This window comes from Mustela nivalis, assembly GCF_964662115.1.
Source record: "Mustela nivalis genome assembly, chromosome: 5".
Lineage (NCBI taxonomy): Eukaryota > Metazoa > Chordata > Mammalia > Carnivora > Mustelidae > Mustela > Mustela nivalis.
This window is the reverse complement of record NC_139024.1, coordinates 12,147,049-12,173,250: the sequence shown is the minus strand read 5'-3', so window position 1 is coordinate 12,173,250 and position 26,202 is coordinate 12,147,049. Positions and strand designations below refer to the sequence as shown.

Here is a 26,202-nt window from a genome sequence, read left to right as displayed (position 1 = left end):
GTTTGACTCTCTGCCGGGGTTTTGGAGTATATTTTTGTGTATTCCACAATATTCTAGTATGAAACTTTAAAACTCCAAAGAAATATAAACCTGTGAGCCTATTCAGAAATTTCAGACCTTGCTTGGCACTAAATTTGATGGGGAAATAAGAAAAGGTCCCTTTCCTTCTATGATTTGTAAGTTAAGCTGCAACTGGCAGATGTGCCTTTCAGCTCGCTCCCTGCTCCCACCCCCCTGACCCCCCCCCCCAGCCAAAGGAACAGCATGGATTTGGGGGTTCCTTTTGGCCAATAAATCTGTGCATCTATAAGCAAATGATTTTGGAATGAATCTGCGCATCTATAAGCAAATGATTTTGGAATTCTTAAATTAGAGGAAAAAAGACAAGCCAACAGGAGGTTCCAGGGGTCTTCTGTGTGGATGGGGCAGCAGAAGAGAAAGTAGAAGAGTGAACAAACTTAAGATTAGGATCAGATTCAGAACTGAGGTCACGCACAGTCCTTGCTCTCAGCCGGAGGTGTCCGTCCGACCAAGCCAATCCTTCTAAACTCCCAGGAGGAGCCTTCATAAGGACAGAGGCTGATGGTTTTGTTCCCTGGATGAATTCTCTTTTCTAAAGTCTCTCTATCACCCTCTGCCTGAACATCTGGGCAAAGCGCTCTTTGTGAATGAGCGTGAATATTGAATAGTCCACCCTCCCTCCCTCCCTTCTGTCTGCAGCAAAGGAACGCTTTCGTGTGCATATGTATGTCTGTATCCAGCTAGATTTTTAAATAGTATTAGGTGACTTGACAAACTATTTGGTGTTTACACAATTAGAAAGAATCGTCGGTGTGGGTTGTTTGGTTTATAAGTAAATGCCAGCCTCTCCCTTGAATTCTAATACCAAGAGCTCATTCAAATGAGATGGTCTCAAGCAATTCCTTCGCAGTTAATAAATTCTTCAGAGAGGAAAAAACAAAACCTGAAACATCTGCTTCAGGATGCTCTCTGCTCTGGAATCGCACATAGATGATTCCTTTTATCAAAAGCAATTTGTGTGTTAGATGATTTAAGCAGACAAGCAGTTAAGAAAGTGGTCGAGTTTGATGCTTTAGAAGAAAGCCTCTTTCCATTCATTATTAGTAATTTTCCTAAATCCACTGTTTCTTGATCCAATTTTTTAAATTGGGGAATATTCCAGTATCTTGTGGCTGGCATCACCGTGACCTACTTATTGTTCTATAGATAATCCCTGTAACTTCTCGTATCTGTGAGAAACCCTATGTTTATTTCTCTTATTTCTTCTCTGAGATACAAATCTCTTTCAAAGCACTTTTTAAAAGTTTTATGTATTTATTTGAGAGAGAGCAGAGGGAGAGGGAGAGGGAGCAGACTCCCCACTGAGCAGGAAGCTGGACTCGGGGCTCGATCCCAGGACCCCGAGATCATGACCCAAGCTGAAGGCAGACACTGAACCGAATGAACCACCCAGGCACCCGCCCTCCCCAAAGCATTTTTTTTAAATCTCATAAACAAAGACTTTATCTGTGGGCTTTAAGGAAATAAAGCTCATTTTCACACATTCTTGTGTTACTGCAAAAATAAATTATTTTTTAATCCAAAAATATACAAACATCAAATAACTTTTATTAGAGACAGCTTGAGAAAGAAGATTATAAAGTAGCAGAAAATATAGACACATGATATTAACTGAACTTTTTTTTTATATACAAGCTCAGGCACTGTGCTCAAATATATTTTCTAAAAGGATATTAGATACAATATTAATACAAATTTTAAAATCCACCAAAGGACCCATAGTTCTAGAAATGCCTGTGGCTTTCAGATGGCTGAGAAGGAACTTGAAGGCACCTTTTGTAAACTTTGCCTGGGTGATCATGGATGAAGGCAGGCCTGCTAGTGAATGGAAGTAATTGCTATTCAGAAGATTTTTTTTAAAAAGATTTTATTTATTTAGACAGACAGAGATCACAAGTAGGTAGAGAGGCAGGCAGAGAGAGAGAGAGAGAGGGAAGCAGGCTCCCTGCTGAGCAAAGGGCCCGATGCGGGGCTCGATCCCAGGACCCTGAGATCATGATCTGAGCCGAAGGCAGCGGCTTAACCCACTGAGCCACCCAGGCACCCCCAGAAGATTTTTAAAATAAAAAATTTCTTATGAAGACTGAACCAAATTCTTATTTATATGATCTTAAAGGGTGCTTCCTGAAGAGTTACCTTCATATTTAAAAGTCTGTGCCCTCCATGTCAAGCAAGTTGAGTAAAGAGCCACGGCTAACATACCCACTGGTACTTCCCTCTCTCATGACATCATTCCCATCCTTTTATTACTGACAAAAAAAGGAAAAAGAGATGAAGAAAAGGAAGTCATTTTTGCCAGAAATGTCCATGTTATAAGAGTTTTGTTTTGTCTGTGTAGACATAAGCACACAGACATGCGCACACTTCGTGGGACTAGAGGCCCTCATACAAGGGTGACCAGAGTCCACTTGGGTCACGGAGAAGCATAACTTCCAAGGACGGGGCCAGCCGGGGAGACCGAGGGGAAGGAGAGGCCAGCCTGGGCTTCGGCTGCAGGAGCCCAGGGAGCTCCCGCCCAGAAGGGGACCTGCAGCCCCAGGTCAAGGCCCTCGCATCTTTGTGTGGGAGGCCTGGCCACAGCCGAGGCCCCATCTCTTTCACGCCCTCTGACCCCAGCCCACGAGTCTGGCTTTCTATTAGAATGTTGTGCTTTTGTCCTCAAATACCAATATTCCTTCGTGCATCCAACACATACTTATTTGGTCCTTTGTAGATGCTGGGTGCTGTGTGGAGATCACGGGTGGGGCCGGGAGTTAAATGATGCCCGTGTATATCATCACGATCTGCATGCTGAAAAGGAAGGCAGATGTGTGTCATACATTAAACAGAGGAGGAACGCAGAGGAGCTCCCACAGGCAGATAGAAACCACATGTTTGCCTAAAAAGGATGAGTTCTTTAGGGCAAATTTCCACTACAGAAAAAAAGAAAACAGTTCTGTTTCTCTTTTCTGCCATTTTCTAGCCAGTAACAAGTTTATCACTTATTTGGTTTTCAGAATTTTAGGATTATATTTACGTACAGTCATGGACCACTCCTATGCAAAGGGATAGTATTTCCAAGGACTTAGCTGATTTTCAGTGTCCTAGCAACAACCTTGGGGCAAGATTTCACAAATATGTTCTCAGTGGGCATTCCTCCCAGCAGATTCTAAGCAGGACCCCTCTTTTTCTGAATAAGATCGAGTAAATAAGATCGAGGAAGCAAGCACCACCATCCGTGAATCCTGCAGTGAAATCAGCATGAGAGGTGACAAGCTTCAAATGTAGTGAGCGGAAAGAAAACCTCAAACTACCCTCAAGCTCATCCTAGCGCTCTCGCAGTCTTTGGGAAATTATAAATAGAACACCAGACACTATTTCTACTATCGAACCAATAGAATTCAGAGTTTCTTGTGAGTTTCTTGTATTTAAAAAATGACAGTTAATGGAACAAGGATAGGCTATAGTAAGAGTGGGAAGGAATAACTAGAAAGTTATGCTTGGCCCGCATTTTTTCCGAAGTGAGTTTGAATTTTTTGGGTTCATCTTAGCTGTTCCCAAACAACAAGGTAGGTTTCCCTAGATCCTTATAACAGTAAAGCAATGAACTCTAGCAGGAGGGTTGACTCGGTGTTTCTGGTCTAGTTATATGATGCTTAGATATAGTAATGTGAAATATAAAAGAGGAAAACAAAACTGATAGAACACCAGTGAATTATGGATGTCGTGCCTCATTGGCTTGTATCATTATCTGAAGCAGAAAGAGCCATCAGCTCTAAGTACAGGAATTTACCTCACTGGGATATTAGACTGGTGATACGTGGATTTGCTTTGAAAATTCAAGTGTTTCCATTCAGGCATGAACACTAGGCCCATGCGGACGACTCGTGTTACTTAAAATAAAGCAAAGTGTTAACTAAAGCCAGCGCTACCACTAAGTCATTTGCTGATTATCCTTTCTTGGACTTCAGCCAAGACATAGCAGTCATGTTCCTTTCCGCCAAAATTCTATCTGCACTCCAATTAAAGCAGTAATTCCTCAGTATCCTTGACCATCAAAATTTTCAAATCCAGTTTCCACAAGGTAACGTCACAATAAACGCTTATTTCTAGCCTAGTGGAGGACTTCTTCAACCAACTTCCAGTTCTTAAGGAATTTGAATATATTTCTTAAAAGGCTCAAAAGCAAGTGTTCTACTGGCTTGTAAGCCCATCAGTCTTTGCTGTTGCAAAAGGCCCTGGGAAGGCTCCCCAGGCTGGTCTGGGGGCAGAGGGCAGCGCGGGCCGTGGGGCCCCGTGCCTAATGAACCAGCTTCTAGCTAGTATAGATATGGACGAACAGCCACTCTCTCCCCAAGAGCAGGGCAGCGAGGAACCCCACTTAATAGAAGCACCGTGCTCAGGGGATCTCAGTTCACCCCGTAAACACGGAGTTGCTAAGTACTAGCACCCCATTTGAGTTGCCTGCACTCGCCTCCGGGAAGCCGCTTCTCATCTGACTTTTTCCATGGCCCACACAGAAAGCAGAGTCTTTCCCTCACGTGCATCTCTGTAGCCACTCGTAGCCCAGTCTTCGATTCGCTTCTTTTTCCTTCCTTTCTCTTGATTTGCACTTGGGTTATTTGCTAAGTGCTTGCGGTTGAAGATGCTTCCAAGCCCTTCATAGTGTTTCCCAAACTGGTGTGCACATGAGAATCACCTGGCCAGCTGAAAAATATGGATACGGATGCGTATGTCCCTTCCCTAAAGATTGTGATTTCTGGGGATGTCCTGCCCAGGGGAGTTTTTAAAAAGATCCCCGGAAGGATTCTAATGTGCAGACGAGTTTGGGGACTGCTGGACTCGAGAAAAGAAAGGAAAGGCTTGGTAAGCCCAGTCCTCCCCTGTTAGTTGTGGGACAGGCCGGGGCAAGTTACTTAACCTCGCTGAGCCCTGGTTTCCTCATCTGCAGAGTGGAGATAATCATGCTGGCGCTTTCCTCGGCTGCATAGGGAAAACACCGTTTGCATTAACTGATCAGTGACAGTCCGCGTCATGCACTTGGCACAGGAAATAGGGGCTGGCATTATTTATCCCGAGGGCAGAATCAAGTTTCATCCTTTCCCAAGACTCAGACACACACCGTGGATGATGAAGTGATGTCAGCTTAATGAAAGTGAAAAGGAGTAGGATGACAGCCAGGCTCAAGCGGCCACATAGGATCCCCCCCCCCCCAACCCCACCTCCTAGCCACCGACAATTGAATTGTTCATCTATTGCGAGCCTGCTGGAAAGAATGATAGAACCTTATACTCAGAGATAAGGCTATTGTGTACATCTGTTTTCCCAGGATGGGGGGAGTCTGCCCAGGGCTTTGGGAACAGGATCTGCCTGGCAGATCAGAGAAAATCAGGGAAGTGAACACTTTTGAAAGGCCGGCTTGACTCCATGAGTCGGTGGCACATTTGCTGATGGCGCCTGGCCGCAGCCCGAGGCACGTCCACGGCAACAGATGTGAAGGGAAGTGGGAGGGGGCTGGGATGGGCTCCCCCCTCCCCCGTCCTAGGCCCTCGCCCATTAGGGGCTGCCACCCGATTGTATTTTTAATCTAATAAGTCGTCTCTCCTCCGGTCGTTCTTACTTACTGCTTTGTATTTGCGAAATAAGCAAAAATTAACTTCATTTATTTTATTTTTAAAAGATTTTATTTATTTATTTGAGAGTGAGAGAGAGATGGCGAGAGCCTGAAGGGGGTGCGGAGGGAGAAGCAGACTCCGCCCTAAGCAGGGAGCCCGATCCCAAGACCCCGAGGTCATGACCTGAGCCGAAGGCAGACATTTAACTGACTGAGCCACCCAGGTGCCCCAGCAAAAATTAACTCCATTTTAAAAATAACCACGAACACCTGGGGATGAAGGCAGTTCCTGCGCTCAGACGTTGGGGGAGGAGAGGAAGCTGACCTCGTCTTGCCTTGCGACCGGGGAAGCGTCCTTGGCAGCGGAGGAGAGGGGAGGTTAGTGGCCTTCATCCCTCAACATAGAATCCTGGCAAGGTGGAGTGTGGGAGCTGAAGGGAACCTCATCAGTCACCTGAATCCCAGAGGTTCCTAACCGTGAACACGAGGAAATTAAATGCAAGCTCGTAGGTGTATTAACGAGGGCACGGAGCTTGGTAACCCCCAGGATTAAAGACTGAGTTTATTAGTAAGGAGACCTGGACGAAGGAAGCTTGAAAAGCCACTCAAGCAGTTAAGAGCCCCATGGGGACAGAGTTCCTGGGCTGCGCCCCCCAAGCCCCAGCTCCATCGGCGGGGAGGGACTGTTGGAACCACAGGCTCATCCCGCCCGGATCCCAGCCCGAGTCCCGCGGTGCTGAGCGCGTGCAGACGGCAGCTCCTCTCTCCCTTTCTCGGAGGATGCCGTGTCCCCTGGAAGCACTAGGAGGAAGCGGGAAGTGTTGTAGCTGTGGAAAGTTCTCATTATTTTGTCCCGCAAGGAAGAACCAGTCTGGCCCGGGCCCTAGCAGGGACCTGGGCGGGCCCAAAGGCATTTTGGCCACTCACTGTGCAAAGTAGGTGTCTTCATTCTGGCTGCTGCAACAGATCGCCATCAACGGGGGTGTGCGGGGTGGGGGGGGTGGCTTATGAACCCCAGAAGTGGATGTCTCTCCGTTCTGGAGCCTAGAAAGTCCAAAATCAAGGTGCTGGCAGATTTGGGGTCCGGTAAGGGCCAAATTCCTGCTGCGGCTGCCCCCCTTGGGGGTAGGGGGCTGGCAGGCAGCTCTCAGGGACTCTGTTATAAAGACGCTAGTCTCATTTCCCAGGGCCCTGCCCTGCCCTCCTGCCACCTCCCAAAGGCCTCCCCATCACATGGGGGATTTGGTTTTCAATTTATGAATTTGGTGGGGGTGGAGGGAAGCACGAACATTATCTAGAGCCTTAAGCAAAGGCCTAGAGGAAGAGGATGGTTTATCTTTTTCTTTCTTTTACATGATTTAGTTTTTTGCATGGGCTCATTGGGCCAGAGAGGTCTGGCAAGCTGAAAGGTTTTGACAACCGTCTCTCTTGACCCCTGACACCAGCCGGACCACCTTAACAATGAGAGAGAAAACATAACCATGCAGGGCTCACTTGTTGCGGTTAAGCTGGAGGTGGGGGAAGATTGTGGGGTCCACCGAGAGCACTTTATGGGAAAGGCTCGGAGGGACAAGCACGCCCCTCCGGCCTCCCCAGGAGAGGGTACGAGCTAGTGCCAAGCAGCTGGGGCTCCCGAATCAACGGGCCTGCTCTGCCTTGGGCTGGCGTTGAAGCTTGGCCTCTTTGAGCCTTAGATTCCGCCCCCCCTCCCCACCGCCGCCATAAAATGGGGACAGCTGTGCCTACTTATTGGGATTGTTTGAGGACAAAATGAGAAAATGATTGAAAGTGGTTTCTGGGTCTAGCGGATCCCACCTGTGCTGTGTTGAATGCATTCTGCGTCGTGAAATCATGTCACTTTAAATTGCAGTTAATGTCCTCGGGAGGGAGGGCATCAGGCCTGATCGTTCAAGTCCCGTGTCTTGGATGAAAATAAAAGATCTGGAAGGATCACCTTTTCTTTACCTTCCACGTCGGCTGCTGTGTCCAATGGCTGACTGCAGCTTTTCTCGATTTGTTTGTTTTTTAATTACTTGAGTAAGGAAGGAATCCGTTCTTATTCTAAATGATCCTAAGAAGCACAGAAGTTTATAGAGTAAAAGGTGACACGTCCATGTTTTTCTGAAACAGCTGCTAATAACCAACCCTTCTAGGTAAGCTGCTCTGGCAGAGCCCGCATGTGGCAAAGCCTAGAAAATGTCTTTGATATGCATCTGCATGTTTTACCTGCCTAACATCCGGGTTTCTGTGTGACAAGGGTTTGAGGGATTTTGCGCTCCAGGAATAGCATTTTGACAGAGGCGTCTTCTCCTTCATAAAGTATCCTTGCTGCTCTGGCCGCGTGGGGCACACGACGCTCACTCTGGCAGGGAAAGGCGTAGAAGGAAGGAGGGGGGAGATAGAGACTGTTCTGGGGACAGAGTTTCATTAGGAAGGCAGAGAATTTGGTGCTGCTGTTGCTGGAGACCAGTGGGCTGTTGAGGGTGTGGCACTGGGGTCTAAGGCCAGGCTGACCCCAGAGCGGGCAGGCCTGCTGCTAGTACAGTCGGTGCCTTTTGGCTAATTACAGAGGGGGCCCTCTTTGCTCCTAGTGTACACAGCATGGCACGAGGAGCAGCACAGCTGGGTTTCAGCTCCTGCTCACCCCCTCACAGGTGCACTTGGGCAGTATGCAATTTGTACAACTGTACTCGGCAGCCCCAGGATAGACCCGGGAGTTCAGCCATTCCGCCCTAGCCAGGAAGAACAAGGATAAGACAAAAGCCAGGATCCTGCTCACTTAGGCTCAGGTTTTGGACACATAAGGAGATGGGGAGAGGGTACTGGGGAGACGGAGAGGTTAAGGACATTCCTTTTCAAGTCATGGAAAGCGTCTCCTTCACGCTTACCCAGGGTTTTGTGTGTGTTCTCAACTTCCCCAAGCCCTCTCTCCCCTTCCTACTGCTGCTCTTTCAAATTCTTCCCCAAGACAGGATCTGTTCACTTCCTCATTCAAAGGCCTTGCCCTTCCTACCCTAACCCCTACAAGTGTGGGTGACATCGCTTCCAAGGGCCACAGAGTGACCTTTCTATGGGTGGAGTTGGATGAGGTTCGCGTAGAGCCTGGCACAGGGGAACACCAAATCTCAGGGCACAGGCTCCCAGCCTCATGTCGGGGGGGCCTCTGGTATGTGAGGAATGAATGCAGCTGAGGAAGGAAGGGAGTTTGGGGTCTCTCGGAGCACCCCTGTCCGTGTCTTGCTCTATAGGTGCCGGTGTTAGTTTCCCAGGGCTGCCTCTGTCCCCTCATGCCACCCCCTCTTCTCTCCGCATCGTCTCCCCTTCTGTCTCTTACTAGGACACTTGCCGTTAGGTTTAGCCCCCACACGGATGATCCAGGTTGATCCCATCCAGAAATCATAAAGTACATCCGCAAAGACCCTTTTTCCAAGTAAGATCACATTCACAGATTTCAGAGGTGAGGACATGAACATATCTTTTGGGGACCACTATTCAACCCACGACACACCATAATTTTGAGCCTGAATTGTGTCCTAATGTCCTATCTGTCTAAAAGGATACAAAATTTTATCCTTTTTGGTGGAGGGGTCTCCTCCAGTGCCTTCATGGCTGCCCTGAGTAGAATATGAAATATCCTGAAATATCACATGAACAATGTTGCGATAACGTTGACTGTGAAATAGAATTCCATAGAAGGGTCCAAGCTCATGCCCAAGACATGTACTTAGGAAAGACCCAAAGATCCTTTAATCTGTGCTTTCCTCTTCACTTTCATCATGTTTCCTAATCCAAGCGACCATCCTCTCTTTCCTTAATTACTAAATACCTTCCTCATAGGCCTCCTTCAGTTGCCTTTCCACACCACAAAGGGAGCATTCCAGAATGTGAATCTCACTGTACAAGTACATATGGAGATACCCATACACCTGTTCCCATGGTGCTTGAGAATCAAACCCAGATCCCTAAGGAGACCTGCACAGGCCTGTGGTGATCTGGCTCTGTCCACCTCGCCAGCCTTCCCTTCCATATAATCCCTGGCTCTCTGACCTCAAGCCATACTGGTGAGCTCTGGGTCCAGTGGAGATGCCCTGCCCCGAGGGCTGTTTCCAAGCTTTGGAAGCCCATAGTTTTATTGTGATGGCTCTCAGTTCATAGCATATCAAACATATTAGAAGGCATTCACCAGCCTCATTAAATATTTTTTTGGTGCAAAGATAGTTTAAAGGTTTTCATATTTCAGCTTTTGAAATTATTTCACTGTGAGTGACTCCTTTAAGAGAACAACGTCTGTGTGCTTGAGAAGTCTTAAGAAGGGAGATCATCTCAACTTGTGCTTATTTAAGAAAATACAGTAAAATATTTATGACCACTAAATTCTAACCCAAAAGGTGACAGGGTGTTTTGTTTTGTTTGCCTTTTATTAAACAGTAATTTTAACTCTGTAGGGTTCTTTTTTTCATATCTTGAGGACAGTGCATTGCTTTCAGATCTCATAGCTGTCGGGCGGTTAGTACCGAGACTGTGGGAATATTGGTATAGTCCGAGAGTGCCTGATATTTCGTCCCAAATATACTCATTACTTATGTCACTTGCTACCTCAGGGTCTGTGTTGTTCAAATAAATGATGGGAGCTCAGAATGCCTGTTCAGCTTTTGATTTGTAATCTGGACTTGGGCCCCATAAAAAAATAATGTTCAGTCATAGGCCAAATTAATCATTTTGACTGTTTCTAGGAAAAAGACAAGACTTAACAGTGATTTGGTTAGGTAACCATCTTATCAGACTTTGAATGTCCCACTATAAGAGCATTTTGTTCATTCCTCTAAGTTTGGCTGCTGGTCCTCCCCTGCGGAAGCTGGTGTCCTGTACTCTGTGCATCTCGTTCGTTCTAGAAACATCTGTTAAGTTCCTGCTAAGCTAAGGACTCGGCTTGCTGTGAAAGAGAAGAAAAAGCTGAATGAGGCACAGAGACAGAGGCCTGGAGATGGTTGGGAGGACCAACGTAACCCTTCTACAAGGGAAGACGAAGTCAGTGGCTTAGCAGGGAACAAGAAAGTGCTGTTCCTCGGAGAGAAGCGTCAGTATTTCAAAGGCAAAGGAGAGGGATGGAGCGGGTTTCGTGGAAGAGTTGCCATTTGAGCTGAGCTTTGCAGGTGGATAGAGGTCGAATGGGGTCCCCAGGTAAGGGAGCACCAGAGCCAAAGCAGGGAGAGGGGGGCAGGCGGAGCGGGGAGCCGTAAGGAGCTCCAGGTGAGAGGGCAGAGTCCACGCGTGGAGTCAGAGGGCTTGTGGTCTGAGCGCATCTCGAGGAGGACGACACTGTATACCTTCTGCCTTCTCCCCCCACCTGGAGGGCAGCATTTTGTTCATTTTAAGTTTTCAACAAAGGTTTTGATTCATTTGAAAAAGTCCTACCGAGGGGGGCCCGGGTGGCTCAGTCGGTTAAGCATCCCCCTCTTGGTTTCCGCTCAGAGCATGACGGAGCCCTGAGTTGGGCACAGCGTGGAGTCTGCTTGAGTTTCTCTCTCTCTCTCTCTCCCTCTGCCCCTCCCCCTGTTTGCACATGCACGTGCTCTCTTTTTCAATCTTAAAATAGGAAAATCATATCTAATATAGATCTGGTACCAAAAATGCAACTATGTGCAGAACAAAGTCTCTGATTTCATAGAGCTTTTAATCTAGTGGGAAGAGACTCACTGTTGGGATCTCCCGGGCGGCTATGGGTGCTACAGAGAGAGTGGAGCAGGCAAGGAAGGAATGGAAAAGGGTGGGGAGACCACGGCTCAACCTTTACGTGTAGTGGTCAGGGAGGATGTCACTGGTGAGGTGACATGGGTTTGAGTAGAGATCAGAAGGCTGTAGGAAAGAAGCCAGGGTTGATTAATTGAATAAAAGGGGGGGCCTGGTTGGCTCAGTCAATTGGAGAATGCAACTCCTGATCTTGGGGTTGTGGGTTCGAGGCCCAGGTTGATTTTGAGATTCCTTAAAAGTAAAATCTTAAGAAGAAAGAAAACGTTAAAGGGAAATGAGTGACGTTTGCTGTTTGACCCCAGTGCGTCTGTTTCCGTGGTTTATGGTGTGTGGGTCGTCTTTCCCCGCGCTGGAGGCTGCGCTGAGCTGGCCGGAGCGGCCTGCCCAGGACGCCGGCCCGCCCGCGTGTGCACCTGCGAGTAAGCGCGTGGGGGGCCCGACTTCAGGGTCATCCAGTTGTGGTCTCCGCTCCACCGCCCCCCGGACAAGCCCTGGGATGCTGCGCAAGGCAGGGGACCTCGCTGAGCGCATTTTCCTCGCGCTGATGGGGAGCTCACCAGGTGGGCCCGCAGGAACCCCCCCTCCCACCCCCCAGCGCAGCGCCTCCTGCAAACCGCGTTGGCGGTGCCGGGGCCAGTAGTCGCCGTGGTCGCCCAGTGAAAGCGGCGAGCGGAGGATGTGCAGTCCTGGTTCGGTCCGGGGACTCTGTGACTCAGCCCCGCCCCGTCCCCCCTCCCTGGCGCTCTAGGGCCGCTTTCCTGGACCAGCCCGAGGTACTCACGAGGTCAAAATAGGAGCCCGATGCCGGTTCCCTCCGTAGTAAGGCTCCCTAGTATTTGATGGCGAAGTGAGTGGTGGACTGTCATTCCGCTGGAAGGGGCTGGAGTGGAGCAAGTTGTCCAGTAGAGGAAAATGTCTCATCATGTCTCAAAAAATGAGTTTCTTTTTGTCCAATCTGTTTCATGAAATTCTTCATCATTAATTTTTTTTTTTTTTTTTAAGTGTAGCTCTGGGTTTCGGGAGTGAAATGTGCCTCGCTTGTAGGGTCTAGTGTATTTAACCAAAATATGCAATGTGGCAGAAGTGAGGAGACTAGGGACAAAGTGCCTCTTTCCAACTGACAGCCTCCAGTCCACCAGGCCACCTGCCCCTGGCCTGAGTGGGGAGCTGTGGGGCAGGCCCATCAACCTGTCTCCCCTTGGAGGATTTTACAGCTTCCCCTTACATACAAGGAGCTCTGAGGTGAGGTGGGCATGAGAGCTCAAGGTACCCTATGGTTATGATTGAAAAGCCCCCCTGCCCAACTCAGGAGCAGTGGCCAAAAGGGGGCAGAGGCTGCCTGGGAGTCCACAGACCCTGGCTGGAAATAGTGGGAGGGGGACCTGATTGTGTAGACACGTCAGGCCCCACGACTGCCTCTGGAGGGCAGCCTCTAGGGAATCAGAGGGGCTGTTTCAAGCCCGTGGCTGAATATCCTAGGATCTCACCAGCCAAAGGGCCATCATGACCTTTCCACTGGAGCCAGATTGATCCCAGTCGTACGTGAACCACAACTCTGACAGGGCTCTGACTTCCGGGGAGAGAGCTGCTGCTCGTTTCTGAACCCGTCATCAGAATGTCTACACGAGATGGTGCGTGACGGCGCGTGCTCTGTTTTTTTGCCATCATCCTTCCTGCCCTGCACTTCTGGTTTGCACGCGCCAGTCAGCCCATGGGTGCACACAGGGGACGAGTGCACGCGTGGGATGTGTGCAGGCGGCGGCCCCCCTTTCCCAGAAAGGCCGTGGTCCCTCCTCCCCTCTGACGGAGCAAAGCCTATTCGTGGGTCAGGGAACTGAGGAAGAACACAGGGAATTAGAATCCTTCCAGCAGGGGGCGAACCTGGCTTTTAGTCAACAGATGAGGATTGAGTTTCACATTTTCTTTTTGGTTCGAGTCATCCTGGTTTGCAGAGCTGTTGGGAAATTGGGAAGTGGGAAGAGAGGAAAGGTAAATGGCCTCCGCCGTGGTTGTGGGAATAGCCGCAGCCAGCCACGTGGTGGCAGTCGGGGTACACTGTTGTCTTTTCGTGCGTTGGCCTCCTGACTGCTTTAAGAAGTTCCACCACCTTGGGGGCGCTGGGGTGGCTCAGTGCATGAAGCATCTGACTCTTGATTTTGGCTCAGGTCTTGATCTCAGGGTGGTGAGACTGAGCCCCGCCTTGGGCTCCATGTTCAGTGCAGAGTCTGCCGTCCCTTTCCCTCGGCTCCTCCCACTCCCCCCGCCCTCAAATGGATAAATAAAATAAAATAAAAAAAAAATTCACCATCTTTAGAGAATCAGCATGCTGGTTGGGGTGGTTTCCAGAGCACAAATACACATGGCAATTTAATGCTATTCTTTTTTTTTCTTTTGAGAGAGAGAGAGAGAAAGACCATGAGAGGGGGAGGGTCAAAGGGAGAAGCACACTCCCTGCCAAGCAGGGAGCCTGACGTGGGCCTCTATCCCAGGACCCTGGGATCATAACCCGAGCCAAAGGCAGTCACTAAACCAACCGAGCCACCCAGGCGCCCCTTCATGCTATTATTCTTGTGGAGCCAAACTGCCCAGAGAGGTCACTCTTGTCAAACCTGCTTTGTCCATGTTCTTTTCCGTATCTTTACCAGCAACCTCAGGAGGGGGCAAGTGAGGTGTGCTCACCCGGTTCACGGGCCCCCAGCTCCGTGAGACCACTGACCCTCCGTACTCGAGACCTCAGTAAAAATCTAAATGGCCTCAACAAATTTATCAAGTGTTCCCACGAAACCAGAATGCAGTTCCCTGGGGCCGATGCGGGGTAGTTAGTCGCTCGGAAACAGTACCCCCCACCCCCCGCCCTGCTACCATCCCAAGCGAGAGAACGGAGCACAAGCGAGCTAGAAGCGGCTGTGGGACCACTTAGGGTAAGTGGCCTCAACAGAGACCAGCCCCTTGCAGAACTAGGGCTTCCCTGTGAAAGGATGTACCCCTCTCCTGCTCCATCCCTCATGCACACCCAACTAGGGACACACATACACACACACAAGGAACAGACCTTCTTTGTGGGGTACTTTCTATGGGCCGGACACCACCCACTTAATCCTCACAACAGATCTACCAAGGGTTCTCTCTCATCTGTGTGATGGAATTGAGAAAGGTAGGGCACCGACCTACCTACCTAGCCACCTACCAGGATCCCCCAGCCAGAGACTGAGAGAAGGACGGGCAAGCGCCTGAAGGTTCCAGGCTCCCTGCCCAGAGCCAGGAGCTGGGTGAAAGCAGGCGGGGCTGCCACGTGCTTGGGCAAGCTCCCAGTCAGGATTAACTCCCTTGTCTTTCCTGAGAGGCCATAGCGTGTGGCAGTCTGGAAAAGAAAGTGATGAACGTGTTGTCGGTTAAAAAAAGAAAGAAAGACAGGAAAGGTCAAAGCCAATGAATCATCGGAAGTCCTTTGCCGTTCTGGGGCCCCCAGCTTCAGGATTGCTGATAGCTTGTCTTGCATCTCGAAGCGGACTCTGGCTGGACAGAAGTGTAGCCCAGACACTCCAGCTGAGGCTCTCGGTGCTGCCCTTCCTGCAGGGCTCTGGGAGCGGGGAGCCAGGAACTATATTCCCCGGTGGGATGCCTGACCTCATGCCTCCGTCTAGGAGGCCATCAGTGAGCGTGAAAGCCACCAAGACCAAGAGGGCTGAAAAGTTGAGAGCGGGACGAGGCAGGGAGGGTTGAGTGAAGGGATAGGACAAAATCCGAGTCCCAGATGGGTCATTTATTCAGCCTTCAACAAATCCTTCCTGCGGCTCTGGGATGCCAGCGTCTGCCCGCGTAGGACTACGTTCTGATGCACTGGCGACAGGCACGATCTGGATGTCCTAAGACACAAAGCCACAGCAAAGGGCCTCCAGCGTTTCGGACAAGAGTCTGAAAGAGAGAATTGGTGGGGAGCAAGAGAGAAAGAAACGTGTTGCCAAGGAAGACCTCTCCCCAGAGAGGGGACGTTCTGGCTGACACTGAAGGTCGCATGCGCCGTGGGCGTGAGGATGTCACCGTTCTATCACAGGACTTCGGGAAAGACCGAAGTGGACCGTGTGTGGTGGCGGGAAGCCCAGCTCGGAGGCTGTCCTTCCTAGGTCGAGGGAGCGGCACAAAGACGGGAGAAGTGGACACGAGAGAAGAGGGCGCATGTGTATGGGGACGGCCTTAGCAGGACGTTGTGGGGGGCTGGGTGCGAGAAGGCAGGGTCGGAGTGAGCGCCCACTCCGGCATTTCTGACTGGACGGACGTTCTCTAGATGGAGAAAGTAGGCCTCAAAGCAAAGGGGGCTCTGTGGGGCTTGTGTGGGGCCCTAAAGAGCCAGGGGAAGAGAGAGCAGGGAACGCTGGCGGGTCCACTGGTCAGGGGTGATGTGGGGGGAAAGCAGAGGTGGGAGTTCTTGTAAGAATCAATCAAATGAGGGGGTGAGAGAAAGCCCTCGGCACGATGCTGGGAGCACCGTGGTGACTCCTGAACGGGAGCTGCTACTGCATTGGGAACAGGCCAGACCCCTTCCAAGAGCCAGGAGAGGACAGACAGAACAGGAAAGGACAGGCGAGGCCGCAGGTCAAGGCTGGAGGGCCCTATACGTGCTGGATGTCCCTTAGGGTCACCAAGGGAGAACTCCAAAGCAGTGTAAGGAAGGACAGGGTTTCCATCCCTGAAAACCTGCTGGTGAGACATAGATGAGCTGTCCGTCTGTCCTCAGAGGTTCCTGTTGCCCTCCAGGCTCTGGCATGGGCTGGAAGCTTCTAGATCTCTGCAGCAGCATTCAAACACGGTGGCTAGCCTGGCTCCGATGCCCTCAGGGGACAGTCGTCCTCACACTGCACCATGTCTGCTGGCTGGTCCCCGGAGGAGAGGAGGTCGCCAGCCCCCGGTGGCTTCTGAGCGTCTGCGCCCTGCTGGGTCCCCAGCCCCTCTGCGCTGCACAGTTCCGCTAGTCCTCACAGACAGTGTGGTGAGGACACAACAGTGAGATGATAAGCAAATGAGAGCTGGGGCCCAGACGTTCCTCTGTGATCCCAAATTCTTTCTGTAGCAAAATACACACTTCTTTTAAAACATGTGCTTTTTAAAGCTTCTAAATTGAACGTGGAACTTGAGCTGAAATCTTTCGTCTCAAAGTAGATTTTCACAGACTTTAAACAGGTATTTGACCTAAATAAGCCCGGTACAGTCAGACATCATCATGAGGAGCTGGTATTAGTCATCGGGAGCACCTGTCTTCTTACCAGGAAATGGGGACAATCACAGTTATTCATTTCATAGGTTGGGCAAGCTGTCATTACGGAAAGCTAAAGCTTTTTTTAAAGATTTAATTTATTTATTTGACAGAAAGACAGCGAGAGAGGGAACACAAGCAGGGAGAGTGGGGGAGGAAGAAGCAGGCTCCTTGCTGAGCAGGGAGCCCCAAGTTGGGGCTCGATCCCAGGACCCTGGGATCATGACCTGAGCCGAAGGCAGATGCTTAACGACGGAACCACCCAGGCACCCCTGAAAGCCAATGTTTTTAAAAACAGAACTTGAGTTTTCCCAGTGGGTGCTTTTTATTTTTAATTTAGTTAACATGCAGTGTGATATTGGTTCCAGGGCATTCAGCACGCCGTGCTCAGCACTAGTTGCCCTCCCTGATCCCCACCCTGCATCCAGCCCATCCCCCCACCCTCTTCCATCAGCCTCAGTTTGTTCTCTGTTGTTGAGTCTCTGATACTTTGTTTCCCTCTCTTCTTCCCCCCCCCTTCCCATATGTTCATTTGTTTTGTTTCTTAAATTCCACATAGGAGTGAGATCATATGGTATTTGTTTTCCTCTGACTGACTTATTTCTCTTAGCATAATGCGTCCTAACTCTAAATGGCATTGCAAGTGGCAGGATTTTATTCTTTTGATGGCTGAGTAATATTCCCTTCTGCATACCACATCTTCTTTATCCACTCATATGTTGATAGGTTTTTGGGCTCTTTCCATAACTTGGGCATTGCTGATAATGTTGCATAAACTTTGGGGGGGAGGGTGTGCCCCTTCGAATCAGCATTTTGTATTGTCTGGGTAAATACCAGTAGTAAAATTGCTGTGCCGTAGGATAGTTCTATTTAAGTTTCTGAGGAACCTCCAGAGCGTTCTCCCCAGTGTGCATTTCTGTGGGTGCTTTCTAACTACAGACGATTTACCCCTTCTAACACTCGCAGACACGCACGTGCCATCACCCCTTCTCACGAGAGTGCAAATATTTCCACAAGTTTCCCTCACCATCCTGATGAAGATGGCTGACGGGGGCCACGAGATCACAGAAACAAAGACCCCCGTTGCAAGCTTTTTTTTTTTTTTTTTTAAAGATTTTATTTATTTCTTTGACAGAGAGAGATCACAAGTAGGCAGAGAGGCAGGCAGAGAGAGAGAGGAGGAAGCAGGCTCCCTTCTGAGCAGAGAGCCCAATGTGGGGCTCGATCCCAGGACCCTGAGATCATGACCTGAGCCGAAGGCAGAGGCTTTAACCCACTGAACCACCCAGGCGCCCCCACGTTGCAAGCTTTAAGAGGTGTTGCTTTTCACCTTCCCTTTTCAGTTTGTCATCTAGGGCGTATCAAGATCTGAGAAGATCTCATGGAGAAGCCTCGGGAAATACAAAGCGTGGCTTCTGTTCTCATGATTGGGACCTTCCCAGGCCTTCCCAGGCCCCAAGACGATGGGGGGAAAAGTACCCAGCTTGCCCCCTCTCGTGCTCATCCTGGGAAGGCAAGAGCTGCCCCTGCCTGAGTCCACGGCCCCCGCCTCCCCGCCCCTCCTTGAATTCTCCTCCCTTTAAAGCCTGGGGAGCCAGACTGGGCAGGAGGGACATCAGGGGTGTCACACTCTGCCCTGGGGGGGGCAACATCTGGAGCTTCCCTGAAGGTTCTGCGCTTCCCTCCTGCGCACCCATTTCCCATGTCTACACTTGTTCATTAGAGGTCACTCCGCGTGGCCCACAGGGTGAGCCTGAGGGAGGTTTCACAGAATCATCCCTGGGCTGGGGGGCCTTTTCCAAACGCTCTTAGGGCAGGACAGCTACCGGTTCCCCGCCAGGGACCCTTAATGGCAAAGAAGCAAAGTAAATTGCTGCCCTCTAGGGGCTGAGGGCACAGCAGGGGTCCGTCACAAGTCCTGAAATAGCTGTTTTATCCCTGAACTCCTGCATGATGGTCGGAACACGGGCAAAGTCGCTCTCATGGGACAGACAGCTCTGCTTCCATCCTGGTTTGGGCTCTGTCAAACCACGGAACCCCCGCCTGCCGCTCCTCTCCTGAGGCTCTGGGAGCATGTTCGGTGTTCATTGGAAGGGCTCTTGGTATACCCGGGTGGCCCTGAGCCCTCCCTGGCAGCACCCCCAACCCTGAGCCCTCCCTGGCTGCACCCCCCCAACCCTCCCTTGCTGCACCCGCCCCCCCACCCCTGCAGCAGAAGGTTCCCGGCAGTTCCCAGAGTTGTTTGCACACTGTATCCTGCGCCTTCCAGACGCTGCTTGCTCATGGGGCCGCCCCCAATCTGGCTTTCTCCCGCCTTATCATTCTGCAATGATCTCACCTCTCCTACCTGGGTGTTTCCCCAGCTCACACTGCTGAGTCTGTGGGAAAGTGAGATCCTTATCTCTCTGTCCCTTTTTCCTTCTTGTTTCTCCAAGACTGGTCAGATCTGGCAGACTTTCCTGCCAGTTTCCCCGCTTTGTGTGCTGGTTGAATACGTGGGCAGAGCTGGGGACCTAAAACAAACAAGTCAACAAACAAACACAAACAGGGCATTTCCGTGGCTGCCTTTCTAAAGGAGGAGACATCACCTCTCTTCCCAGACCAGGCTGGAGCTAGAGGGAATTCGGAACAACAGCATAGACCCCACATGTTCCTTCTGCCTCTCCAGCAGCGGGGCTGGAAGGGAGCCTCCTCGGGCTCATGGAGGAGATGTGGCCCCGATACCCATGACTTAACGGACTCTTCCGAAACTGAGTCTGTGCAAGCCTCGTATGCGCAGAATCTTAAAGGAGTCTGTGGTTGCTAATGTTGTGATTTAGCAGATGATGTGAAAAATGTAGGGAAGAAATTCTTCTTAGCTAAAATAGAAAATGTGCAGTAATCAGGGATGCAAGAATATTGGTGACTTAAAAAAAAAAAATGGTGTCCTGCCTGTCATCTAAGAGTCTTATAAATGTAGACGGTAGTGGGAGTACTAAGCACTCACAAGCACTTCCTGTGACCCTTGGGCCCTGTGCTAAGGGTCCGCCTACATACTTAGTACTCCTTACATCTTCTGAAATAAATTCTTAGGACCCCCTGCCGCTATTTTGCAGATGGCTTAAGGGGACTTAAAAACGTCCCCAAAGTCATTTTGCTTCAAAGCAGTGGAGTCAATATCCAAATCCTGGTCCCTCTGACTCAGAAGCCCCACTGAACCCACACCCACTTCTTTCTCTGCAGAAAGCTTGCTTTTCTTCACGATAAGAAACAGTATCTAAAACTAACAAGGGCGCCAGAACTCTGGAATCACATTTCTCTTTGTCGTTGGTAGTGTATTTCCAATGTTTTTGTTATTTTATATATTACAGAATGCATTTAGTGAGGCACTGTGCTTATTTTTCTGCTAGAGGTTATCTGGTCTCTTAGCAGTTAGAATTATTTCTGATAAGGAGATATGTACATCTATAATTTAGCCAGGATATCTTCTGGGTTAATTTTGTTAGTTCCTGAAAGCTGCCCAAGGCTACAGCCAAGTCCTACGAAGGCAGCTTTCAACATCTTTCCGAAAGCACCTCAAGAGGGCGCTCCTTGCAAGCCTGAGATGTATTTGGTTTTCTCAGGCCTGAAACTTGGTTTTAAACACCTTTTCAGACTCCTAGAGAACAGGGTGGTGGTTGCCAGAAGGATTGAGAGGGGGCCAAAACGGGCGAAGAGGATCAAGAAGTGTAAGCTCCCAGTTATAAAATAAATTAGTCATGGAGATGTAATGTACAGCCAGGGCAATGCTACAATCAATAGCACTGTATTAACTTTGTATGGTGACTGATGGTGACTAGACTATTGTGGTGATCAGTTTGCAGTGTACATAAATATCGATTCATTATGTAATACATATGAAACAGAATATTGTGTGTCAATTATTTATCAATTAAAAGAAATTTTTTTAAGAGACTGGATTGCAATCCTATAGAAAGTTCATAGAAGAGGCATGAGGAAACAAAATAGAAGTCCAAGAATTTGAATTCTTAGGATGGAGGCCATGAAGATCCAGGGACTTAGAATCTATAAAAATTACTATAAAAACTTGAAGAAAAAACTTCTGTAACTCTTTTAGCATGTAGAGTCATAATATTAGACAGGCTCCCAGGAAGGCAAGGAGAATCCCCACACGTTTCTCTATTGTTAAGTACTTTGGGTAGGATACAGCAGGGAGGCGGGGAGGCAGGATTCTCAGCTCTCCTCAGGAACCGTACTCGTAGTTTATTGTACTGATTCGGTATCCCAAGGGAGGGGGTGTGGGGGCATTTGTTTTCATGCTTTATAAAAATCACATTAGCTCTTCTGAAGAAAATGCAGACGCACAGCTAAAAAAGCAGAAGATAAATGAGAATGGAATTCTAAGAAAAAAATTAATTATTCCAGAAAAATGTATGAAAAGGGGAGCAGAGCAATTAAAAAAATTAACAGTTGGGACAAATAGAAAACAAATCAGAGTAGCAGATTTAAATCCAATCACATCAATAATTAACATTAAATGTAAGTGGACTAAATACTCCAATTTAAAGGCAGAGATTGTTAGATTGGGGGGGGGGAAGATCCAAAGATATGCTGTCTTTAAATATAAATATAGGTAGGTTAAAGGGAAAAAAATGGAGTAATTACGTCCTACAAATGGTATGGTTTAGAAAACTGGAGTGGCCATACTAATACAAGATAATAGACTTCAGAATGGTAAATATTATCAGGGATAAAAGGGACAATTTTCCAGGAACACATCGCAATCATAAGTCTGTATCTAGGAATAGAGCTTAAAATACATGAAGAAAGCATTGACAGAATTTAAGGGAGTGAAAAGCCTACAATTGTAGTTGGGGATTTGAACATCTTTCTGACAGTAATTGATAGAATTACTGGACAAAAAAGCATTTCCATTCATCTAAATGGGCCCTCCATGGGGGGACCGAGTCGGTGTCAGCCACGGGATGCTCTACTCACAAGAGGTTTCTGTTCCATTTTCTTGACTAATGAAGTAGCAGCTGTCTCAGCATCCCCTGTTACACAAAAGATGTCTTGAGACTGATTATAATTGCTATGAGAGTGAACCTGAGGTCTTTACCTTGGCAAGCAAGTCGCAGATGATTTCCTCTTCATCCCCACTCTTGGGATCAACACCGTAGTCTAGACAGAGGGAGTTTCTCGTGACCAAAGTAAATTGCTTCTGCCAAATAAGGCCAAGTCCCCTTTCTCTGAGGAGCACTCTGTAACTACTTGAACCCGGGCTGTCAGGAAAGTGGGTTCCTTGGAGGGCCCTCCATGCTCAATGTTTGACTATGCGAATGAGCACTTGAGTTGAGACTGGAGTTTTACTTAAATAGTTAAGTGACACTTAGGATCACGGACCATCATTCAGCGGCTCACTTCAAGGCTAGACTGTTGTTGAAGGAGCTCCTTAATGGGATTACCCCACACAAAGAACAGCCTCAGCTTCTGGCTTCAGGCAGATTCTGCCGCCCCTCCCCGGTCATCTACCTGTGCTCAGTTGAACCATCTCCTGTAGTGATCTGCAGAACATTTTTCCCAGCCTGCAGAGATGATGGATTCAAAAATTTCGGATACTCTCTCAGGATAATACAGAGTAGTTATTTAGGTTAAAGCATCTTATGCTTCTGTATCAGTTAAGGCACTTAACTTGATAAGGTTGTGGAGACTGAACCCTTTGGAATGGTCTGGAAATAATTCTTATTTCTGAATTAATACTTTCTTAGTTCAATTTAAGCCTCGTTTCCTTATGTTCTAACTTATAGGGAGCTGGAAAATGCAAGATCTCCTATTATTCAACTCTTTGGAATCGGTGGAAATAAGGGCACACAAACTCAAGTTGAACCAAGAAGTTATGAAAGAAATTGCACCTATTTGGTTATTTGGGAAAAAATATTCAAGATCAAAATACTATATTTTATTAGGTGAGGGGAAAAAAGTCCTAAAATATATTGAATTAACAGGGAACTGACTTGTAATGGGCTTTCTCATCTGAGGACCACTAACACACACTACAGTAACAGCCAGAGCAGGAGAAAGTCAGAAAAACATTAAGAACTAATTCATGGAAAAGAGATAAGACTAAGTACTCGGGCTAATCTATGGGATCATTTCACCTACCCTGCCCTGAGACACTTGGGTGCCCAAGTCGATTCTTTTATTTTTAGAATCGAGATTGTGATAAATGCAGTATTTGTTTCTTTTGTACAGTACATTTGGCATCTACTGTTCTTTCCATCTGGTTTCCTCAGATAGGTTCGTAACTCTACCTGATGCCAAAGAAAGCCTTTGTGTGCCCCTTAAATCCTTACTGGTCCCAGTGGTGAGTCCCCAGATGGAATATGACATTTCCCCATTTTGCCTTTAGTGAAAGACATAGAACACGAAAGAAAGACTTTTCACTCTAGCCTCCTGAAAGACACTACCATCTCCCCCAAACTTTTAGTTCTACCTAGATAATGAATGAGGGATGGGGGTGTGGGAGACGATGGTATCATTTCAGAAATAATCTGATCAATCACCTAAATTAGTTACTTCTATTCTAATGATTTAATTACATCTTCCAAAGTGGAGAAAGACATTTGGAGCCCACTTATTTTTCTGTAATAGATGTAAGAAAGGAGAAAATAGTGAAAAAACATTTTTAAAACTTTTTTCTTCAAATCGTTTAATGTGTCAAGAATCATAGCACCGGGGGTGCCTGTGTGGCTCCATTGATTAAATGTCTGACTCTCAGTTTCAGTTTCAGCTCAGGTCATCATCTCAGGGTCATGAGATGGAGCCCTGCATTGGACTCCAGGCTCAGTGGGGAGTCTGTTTGAGATTCTGTCTCTCCTTCTCCCTCTGTCTCCCCTTTCTCCCAACTCGTGCTCTCTTTCTCTCTCAAAAACAAAACAAAACACAAACAAAACAAAACACAAACAAACAAACAAATCATGGCACTTTACTGGAAAAAGAGCACAAGACTCAAGTCAAAGAGGTCACTTACTAATGTGGTGACTTGGGGGCTCATCTGAGCCTTGGTTTCTTCATCTGTAGATTGAGAAGCTCAGCCCTTTCCTCCCTGCGTCTTGAACGTGTGTGAGGGGGCCATGCTGCAGGCGAGAGGCACACGCAAGTGATGGTCTTCATGGACGTGATGGTCTTCATGGACGCGATGCACTTGTCAGGAAGTCCCACGGACCAGCCTTAGTTACCATCTGGAGCTCCTCTCTCCAGCTAGTGAGGTCTCTACTCATTACCCATTTTTCCTTTCCCCATTATTCCCACTATAACGTCTTCCTACTTTTCTTTTTTCTATTTGCTCTTTCACTCCACTGGTCAACTCTCATGTTTTTCATTATTTACCATGAGCCCAAAGCTGCAAATACGACATTTGTCTCCAAAACAATACTTTTTTTTTTTCTTCTTAATTTTATTTATTTGACACAGAGAGACACAGCAAGAGAGGGAACACAAGCAGGGGGAGTAGAAGAGGGAGAAGCAGGCTTCCTGCTGAGCGGAGAGCCTGATCTGGGGCTTGATTCCAGGCCCCTGGGATCATGACCTGAGCTGAAGGCAGATGCTTAATGACTGAGTCACCCAGGCACCCCTCCAAAGCGATCTTTAAACACTTCACAATACTTTCCTGTTTTAAGGGATTAATTCTTTAGATTCATTTTTCTAATCTCAGGGGTCTGGACCTTCATATTCTATGCTGAGCCCCAGGATTTGAGTTCTGGTTGGGGAACTTGATCGGATGAAAGAATTGAGGACATTTCTGTCTGGGACTCCCTTTCCCAGGATGCTTGGGTACCTTTGCCTTCGTCTTCTCCTTACAGCCGCTTAGCAGGACTCCCCCCTCTAGCAACAAACTCATGTTTTCCAAAGCTCCTTTCTTTTTCTATTCTTTTTTTTCTTTTTTCTTGCATTTTTTTAACTCCAGATAAAAGTCCCTTTTTAAAGATTTTTAACAACTGATTTGTTGTAAGACATTCAGCTAGAAAGTTGTTTTATCCCACACTGCCTTTTTTAAAATTTTTAGTTCAAAGATCTAATTGGTTTTATTAAATGATTCACTGATAGGGCAGCATTTCATCTAGCAAGGAGAGGAGAACTCTGAGCATGCTACAAAGAAATGGAAGGTTTTTATAGGAAGAAGGGTGGGGTAAGGACGTTATTGGTGAAAGAAAAGATCCTTTCAGGCAAGGTCACCTTCCCTGAGGGAGAAGAGCAGCGGGTCTTATCATGCGGATCATCTCATCTTCCTTTGAGGGATGGAGAGGGCCCCTTGGACAAATGCCCTCACTGGTGTTGACCAGAAACTTCCTGAGTGGTCAGTCCATTCTTCATTTCTGGGGGATGCTGAGACTGCATTAGATTAGGTATGAAGCCCCAGTTTGGTGACAGAGCCTAAGTGACACCATTTTAGCCTATGGTTTTCTTTTTCATACTTTCAAATCACAGTACTACCATCCACCCCCTGGTCTTTGAACATGGACCCCTTGTAGCAGAACAGTCATAAAAGTCAAAAGGTCCTGGCACGTGACTAGAATCTCCTCCAGTCATCAGTCACTATCCAGTCCATCATAGTATCTTATGAAAATGGCTCTGAGGTGAGGCCACTTGGGTTTGCAGCTTCTTCTGTTCCATCTGGTCAGGTTCCCAAAGCAGGAGTGGTCTCAGGAATAGAGGCTTTGCCAGAGGCAGAGATGCACAAGGTGACATAGGGGGAGAGGGTACCAAGGTTCCAGGCCATGCCATGTCCCCACATCTCCACATAGTCGCCAACCTGGGAGCTCTTCTGCGTTACTTTTATGCTCTCACAGCTGAGGACTGGTGACCCAACTTTTCTTAAGGCTATGTTTCATTGATGTAATTCTAAAACAATTTTAAATGCACAGATTAAGAACATGTGTCTCTTCATGTCACATGTTAAAAGAGACTTCAACTCATTCTGAAATCTATATTGAAGAATGTCTTAAAGCAAAATTGCAACCGTGTAGCTATATTAACTATGAATTCTATGAAGTCACAGTAGAGTGACCAAGAGAGTCAGGTTGGAGGCTCATCTAAGCAAGAATTTTTCCTCTGATAAAGGCATCCAGGCTGTTTTGTTGGGCAGGGAAGGGGGGTGGAGGGGGAGGCGTGTGATCAGTTCGGAAAGATATGGTTTCCCTCCCTCATGTCAGTCTCAGAATGTCAAGAATGTTCCTCAAAGGTGGATCTGTCAGCATGCCCTTTGCTAACTCCTGCTTCAATCCTTTTATATTGTATCTGCTACCTCTTGGGACATAAGTTTCATATTTTTATTATCTACAGTAGTCCAGTATTTCCTCTTTTTGTCTTAAAATTACTTCTTTCAAGTTTCAAGGAGTGTGCCTTTAGGATCTGGAAGCAATGATTCCATCTGCAGTTTCTCTATTCGGTTCCACTTGATCCTGGAGGCTTTGATGGTATCTGCTCGGCCTTTGTCAAGACAGAGAAAGCTAATTTTGCTTCTGAAAATGGAAAATTTTCAAAGGAG

The 26,202-nt window shown here is 47.9% G+C and overlaps 1 protein-coding gene across 1 annotated transcript in view; it reads left to right on the top strand.

Moving 5' to 3' along the window:
- The window catches only part of LOC309865195 (uncharacterized protein), a 102,615-nt gene that overhangs the window by 29,987 nt on the left and 46,426 nt on the right, over positions 1–26,202 (top strand). The window lies entirely within an intron of this gene.